General features: G+C 35.9%; 1 protein-coding gene across 2 annotated transcripts in view; it reads right to left on the bottom strand.

Annotated features, from left to right (window-relative positions):
- The window catches only part of RFX3 (regulatory factor X, 3 (influences HLA class II expression)), a 358295-nt gene that overhangs the window by 322778 nt on the left and 27875 nt on the right, over positions 1 to 7642 (bottom strand). Inside the window, exons 1-2 of one of the 2 annotated variants that reach the window (XM_012652879.1) lie at positions 1139 to 1251; positions 541 to 666 (exon numbers count right to left, since the gene is read on the bottom strand). The exons of the other annotated variant lie outside the window; for it this stretch is intronic. The gene's annotated coding sequence lies outside the window, so the exon portion shown is untranslated. Of the gene's footprint in view, positions 1 to 540; positions 667 to 1138; positions 1252 to 7642 lie in introns of those variants that run through there. 2 annotated transcript variants of the gene reach the window in all.

Consider the following 7642-nt stretch of genomic DNA (forward strand, 5'->3'; position numbering starts at 1 on the left):
CCCAAGAGGAGGATTCCACCAACACATCTATTAACTAATCTCCTCTAAACTATTTTTAGTGAACATATTTGTAAGCACTTTTAATAGAATTATGCTATGTAAATTCTTTTCTCCAGATGCATGTAAGATTTCACAATTATCAGGTATGATATCAATGTCTATCGTCAGATGCCCTCAACATGAAAACTCAGTGATAAGTGAAAAGAATGTCAGATTGGTTTGTTTGATACAGACAACTCAAATGGTTTGAGAAATATGATAAAGTTGTAGTATTTCCTGGGAAAACTATCTGAAAGAGTTGGTATAAATATACCTTAACTATACTATTTAAATCTCTTTAAATATACTATCTGTGATAAAGGTTATTTTATAGCTCTTAAATTATAGTTCCTACACATAAATACATAGTTATTTGCTATAAACCATGCTATGAATGACACAGACAAAAAACTATCCATTTTATCTTGCTTGCAACCTTATATCCATAAAATTTAGAAAACATATAGGGGAATTTTTGGTTACCCTGTGGAGAACTTTCACAGAACTATAAGTTTGAAATGGAGTATATAGCTTCACCTTATTTCTCTTAAGCTTTGTCTCCTAACCAGCAGATTGTGTGTTTATCTTCCCATTAAAGCAGACGACTTTCCTCAGTGGTAATAGCTACTTAAACAAAAAGAGTCTACATATCAAATTGAAGTAAGGGGCAACTTACTCCCTGTAAAGGAGGATGGATTCTACTTCATCATCATATCTTTGGTTGAAACCATATAAAAAAAGTTTTTGGAAGAAATGAAAATGTAGTTTTTAAAGATAATTATTAACACTTTGTAAAAAATTTACTAGATTATATTTGCTTACAAAAAGGTAAACCACATGATTATCTTAAAATGGTATCAATTCTAATCATATAGCTTTCATTTTTTAAAAATTAAGAAATGTTAAAATAGCAATCTTTCATCATCCTGAGTGGGCTGGCAACTGCATTTCAACTACTTAGAAAGGAAAGGAAGTAATTTGGGTGTAAATATTATCTCAGAGACCAATGATGAATAGCTTACATGTACCCACAGACACTATGCCTATCCCTCTGATGTCCCTTACCCACCCACGCACTCCCACCCCTGCTCCTTTTTACCTTTCTGAATGCCAAAGGAAGACCTCTCTTTAAAGTGCTCTTTGTAGCAGAAGCAGAAGTTCACACAACCAAACTGCTGCATCTTCCTATATAACCAAACCATTATTGAGTAGGGGAATTATGACATCAGCAGTATGTTAGCCAATTACTCTAACAAATAGTTAATATCCACTGATACGCATGCTATCATGTCATTTGCTGAATTTCAGAAAGTCTACCGCTATTATTTTTCTACCTTTAATTGGAACTTACTCTGATAAGGTTTGAGGTTTGGTAATTTCTGAAACCACTATGGAAACGCATGTACCATACACATTTATTTGACTGCCATTTTAGAATGCCAAACCAAGACAATATGCAGATTGACAGGCACATGGGTATCAAAGAGAAAAAGACTAGCCTAGGCGTCTCATATTTGTGCTCTCATTAAAACATCCTGGGCCGGGCGCGGTGGTTCACGCCTGTAATCCTAGCACTCTGGGAGGCCGAGGTGGGTGGATTGTTTGAGCTCAAGAGTTCGAGACCAGCCTGAGCAAGAGCGAGACCCCGTCTCTACTAAAAAAAAAATAGAAAGAAATGAGCTGGACAACTAAAAATATATATAGTAAAAATTAGCCAGGCATGGTGGCGCATGCCTGTAGTCCCAGCTACTTGGAGGGCTGAGGCAAGAGGATCGCTTAAGCCCAGGAGTTTGAGCTTGCTGTGAGCTAGGCTGATGCCACGGCACTCTAGCCAGGGCAACACAGTGAGACTCTGTCTCAAAAAAAAAACAAACAAACAAACAAAAAAAACACCCTGAGTAGTACCTGAAAATTTTATATTATAGGAGCTCCAATGCTTTTTCACTGTTTCCTCATAAATTCTGTGTGCTAGCTATTCCTTGTAAATGCAGTATGCTTTTAATCCTACCTGGGTCAGATTTGGTGGGGCGTGGGGGCCATCAGTAGATGGGAAGGAAGAATTCTCTTGCGGTTTCTATACCACCACAGAAAGCTAGTATGAACTATAACCACATAACAACGTAAAGAATACTCAAACACTGTTTTCTCTAAAACATATATAGCAGTGAAAGAAAACAAAGTTCCTTACCATATTAACTATTGCCCACTACAAAAAAAGGAAAAATCTGTCTTAAAATCTTACGTGTAAAAAAATACTATTGGCTGGCATGGTGGCTCAAGCCTGCAACCCTAGCACTCTGGGAGGCCGAAGCAGGTGGATTGTTTGAGCTCAGGAGTTCGAAACCAGCCTGAGCAAGAGCAAGAGCAAGAGCGTCTCTACTAAAAATAGAAAGAAATTAATCGGACAACTAAAAATATATAGAAAAAATTATCCGGGCATGGTGGCGCATACCTGTAGTCCCAGCTACTTGGGAGGCTGAGGCAGAAGGATCGCCTGAGCCCAGGAGTTTGAGGTTGCTGTGAGCTAGGCTGACGCCACAGCACTCACTCTAGCCCGGGCAACAAAAGCGAGACTCTGTCTCAAAAAAAAAAAAAATACTATTAAAAAATTTCAGACATGAGATCCCATATATGGCATGTCAAAATATTCTGTTTTATGTATTTATAGTTCATAATTTATAGAGAATATGATTAAATTACCTCATATTCTTTCCATAAGCCAAATTCAATGTATTCTCTACCATAAAATGCCAGAATGACCAAGTGGCCTAAAATATTAAAAGCAAGAACAATTAATATTAAAAATGAATTATTTGATATCTAAAAGCTATGTGATTACTTTAAATTATTGTTTTTGTATAAATATTAATTACCATAATTGATTATTCTTTCACATGAATTTATCTAGATTTTTAAATGTTTCTTATTTAGCCAAAAAAGATATTATTTGATTTTACATGAAAATTTTTTATTTTTCAAAGAACAGAAATCAAAGAATAATCATACTATTCTAATAATCAGAAAAAAAATAAGTGAGGGAGAATAATGAGAAAAAGGATTCTTTGAAAGAATATATACTTTTAAATTGTGAAGAGAGAGCAAACAATTCTGAAAATCAGCCTGCTAATTTCTTGTATTTAGAGAAGCAAAAGTGAGAATGGATTAGCAACTGACATACATATGCTCATTCCTTAAACATAATTCCATTTTATGAAAATTTAAAAAAGAGATCTTTCATTTAGGGAGAACAACAGGCTAGGTTATTTTAAAACTAATGATCTTTGTTGTTAATGAAGTAAATTTAGGGTAGCAATAATATAAAACATAGACTTACGTGTTATTTGTTTATATATGTTCATACCTTTTTTTGCCCTAAATTTGGCCCATGATATCAGAGATCAACTTAGTATAGAATATATCTGATCATTTATTCAACTATAAGAGCATCATAGCTTCCTGGCATGATTTAGTTTTGTTTCCTTTTTTTCTTTAAAGGTAAAGGTGATATTAAGTGACAGTTGCCATAAATTTTTATATTGGTCCATTAAACTTAGAAAAATAACAAAGCAAACAGGCACAGCTGAGTAAATATGAACAGGCAACAATCTAAGTACACATATTTGGGGTTACTTGAAGAAGACAAGACAAGGATCACTAAAATAATCACAGGTGTTTTCTGTGTATTTAAGCAATTATAAGTCAGATGCAGCAAAAATGCAATAATCTACACTAATTAACACACAGGAGTTCTCCAAAAAACTTGGCAATTTTAACCCTATTATCAGATTTTCCTGTTACTTTATTTTAGTCATTATGAAATGCATTTTCTGACATGAGGTATTATCGCACACATGTATTATCATAAACTAAGTGACTAAATATGTCAAAAGAAATTTGAGCAACATGATTACAACTTAGACATATTCACAATTAAATGTTTATAAGATAATTCGACTTACTCCTTTAATTCTAATCCTTTTCTCCAACTACCTCTGTAGTTAAAAATTCAGGCAATTTGACAGTTATCTGTGGTCCTTTACTGCTCTCCAAATGGTTAAAAATAAAACCTCCTCTTTGAACACATCCTTCACTATTCCCCACCTCATTTTGAGCAAATACCACAATTACTTAGGATCTCCTCACTTTTTAAATTATTCCAACTTCCAGGGCTCATCAGTTTACTAGTGATACAAATTTGTCTTTGCCACTCGTCATTTTAACCTTAAAACCCAATTCTTTTCTTAAAAACTCAATCTTGTATATTAGTCAATTATTCATTTAAGAAAGACCAGCTATGCTGGGTACAACATGTACAAAAATTAAATGTACATGGTCCCCACATACAAATAGCTCACAGATGACCATGCCAATCACAGCAAGATACCATCTCCCTAACATCCAAAGTTAGCTCCACAAATCCATATTTTCCTTGTTTCTTTCTATATTCCACAATGACTTTCTTTTCATCTCTGGCATAACTATTTAAAATATCTTGCCCTTCAACATTTATTGAATTATTACTATGTGCTTGGCAATATGCTAGGAGGTGATTAGGTGCTAGAGGATGTGACCGTGAGCAAAACATGGCTATTTTGCATTCACGTCCCTTTCCACCCACTCCCAAATACTGTCCTTTTCCAGTGGCTCTATAATTCTCCTGGAATCCAGTGATCTTTCATCATTTTCACTCTCATTTTCTCATACCCCGCACCACCCTGAGACACAGGAAGAGGGGCCACTGCCATTGCCTTTAGAGAGCCTGCTTTGGCCCTCAGGTCAGGTACTTCCCCATGAGGCAAGAACTCTACACAGCCCTGGGCCATGCTTTCTTACTCCTTTAGAGTCTACCTCAGGAGATCCTCAGGACTCCATATTCCACACACAGATGGAGATGTAAGCATACCCACCTCTAGGCCTTAGAGGTAATCAAGAAATAATCTTGCAAGGGTTGGGGCAAGATTGCTTGGGGGATGAGCATGTGGGCATGCTATGGCAAAGAGCCTAGGATATGGGGAAAAGGGGGTAGACTGTAGGACAGGGACCAGATGACAGAGGGTCAGTTCTCCCTTTGCCACACTATGTTCTAGAACAAAACTGCTACAAAATCTGAGAATTCTAAATGGTCATTCACCTAATGAGATGTATTGGTCAAGTTAGGAGGTTAGAGCATGTTTTATTTAACAGTTTCTTCGCTTATATGCAACAGTAAAGTGTATAGAAATACAACGAGTGAGATTCTGTTTGTAAATTCTTGCTCCCACTGGTATTAAAGATGGGCCTGATTTACACATCCTATTTCCACTGATGGTTTCCCAGCCTTGATTGTAACCCACCAAATATTATAATAGTAGTAGCCTCAACAGAAGTAGAAGTAGTAAATGTAGTGTTCATAATACCTCTTCTGAGGGTCCTAGCATGGTACCAAGGCATCTAACCTAGTTAGGCTCTTTTATACTCTTGGTAATATTTACAACCCCACTGGCTAGTTGTTATCTACATCTTATCCATGAATTTAAAGTAACAGATTAGCAGAAGTAGTACTCCAACCAAGGTCTTTCTGAATCAAAATCCCAAATTCTTTACCTTATGCTTCCTTTCAGACTGACTGAGAGAGATTTACCTGATTTCAGACTCACTCTCTGTTAATATATCCTACACATATATGCCAGATTAATCTCCCCAAAGGACCACTTTCATCTTCATATCTGACCCTCTTTAAAAAACATACACTTGCTGGTTATGATATAAACAGTTAAGTTCCAAATCCTAATTCTTTTTCCTTTCCACTCCATCTGCTTCATCATTTCCCAACAAATTCTTCAAACTTTTACACCAAAATCATACTTGCCTCTACCCCCATCACATGCTTAACCCCTTCCTCACAGCCAACACACCTCCAAAACAACATTCAAGATCCACCTCATGCCTTACTTCTTCTCTGAAGGTTTCCCTAACCACTCAAGCCCATAATCTTTATTATTTCCATTTTTCTACATCCCCATAATACTGATAGCCTCTAATTAGTCAGTAAGTAATTAACGTACATACTTAGCATGGTAAGAACTCCAAAAGATATCGCACCCCTTTTCACATCAAATCACTTTATGGAGTTAATCTTGTCAGAGGCACTATAGGAGAGACTGGTAAAGTGGCTCTAGAGACAGAGTACCTGGCTGAAAACTCTGCCTCAGTCATATATTTGCATAGACTTTGGTGCCAGATTTGCATAGTACAGTAATATGCAGCACTTCTTTTATGATAAGCACAGTTTTGGTCCTAGAACCCATTTATATCTTGAAGTTTTTGAGAACCCAAAAGAACTTTTGTTCACATGTGTTACATCCAGTTGTGTACTGGTAAATGTTTAATAAGCAACTCTTCCCCCTTCCCCTCCCCACCAAAAACAAAAGCCAGATTTGTAGTTTCTGCTCATTTCCATGGTATAAATACTCCCAGCATGGCTAGCTTAAAGCTAGCCATGTGACATCTTGAATCAGAGTTAAGAAGAGATGAACAACATTGACTCTCTCAAGCTGTAAGAACAGGCTTCAGTATATCATTAGTTATATCTATCCACATTCATCTTATTAGAAAATAAAATGAAGAAATATAACAAATATTTACTAATTTTAAATGACAATAAACCATTCCATGTTAACATAAAAAAATTTATGAAATATAGCTAAATTTTCCAAAGCAAAAAACATTTGATGAGAAGAGTGGAATTATTTTACATCTTTAGAAATTTCTTTAAAATCTTGCTTAATAGAAGACAGTTCAATTCTCACATCTACTTCTGCACTCAATCTGCTGTTTTGGTTGAAGTATAGGAAGAGAATGCAGCTATACCCAGATAGGTAGCTGAAAAAGGGACGACTTCATGGGGCTGAGGGGTCTTCCACTTGCACTTTGAGAAGCATTTACATACAGTGTACAGTTTGCATAAAAAACTTTGGTGTGAAAAGACCTTACCAATAGTGAGAGTCTGGAGTAGTCTGGTAGTTTAATTACTTTTTCTCACCTAGTAATTATCTCAATTTGAAGAATTCTAAATTTAGACTACTCTGAAAAGAAAGTCCATGCTATTTCAAATGTGTGTGTATTTACATACATAGGTATATGAATGTATATGTATACATGCTATATTTCCCCAAAATCCATCACTCAAAGTGTTAAGAATATCAAGGAAAGAAAGATAACTACAAAGTAAGAACTTCCCCATTTTTTGGAGAAAAAAATTCTATGCAGCAAGAAAATTTATGAAGCTAATGTATGAATCTTCACTGAGCTGAACATAATATTCAATTAAGCATAAAAGGTACAGTTATGTTCTACATTTTTACAAGTGGACAATTATACCATACATGATAAGTCATAGTTACATATTCACTGATGTCCAAAATATGGCTGCTATCAGAATATATTTTAACTCTGAAATTTAAAATTCTGAATTTAGGCCGGGCGCGGTGGCTCACGCCTGTAATCCTAGCACTCTGGGAGGCCGAGGCGCGTGGATCGCTCAAGGTCAGGAGTTCTAGACCAGCCTGAGCAAGAGTGAGATCCCGTCTCTACCAAAAAATAGAAAGAAATTATCGGGACAACT

Source organism: Propithecus coquereli, unplaced genomic scaffold (genome assembly GCF_000956105.1).
Source record: "Propithecus coquereli isolate 6110/MARCELLA unplaced genomic scaffold, Pcoq_1.0 Scaffold403, whole genome shotgun sequence".
Taxonomy (NCBI): Eukaryota; Metazoa; Chordata; class Mammalia; order Primates; family Indriidae; genus Propithecus; species Propithecus coquereli.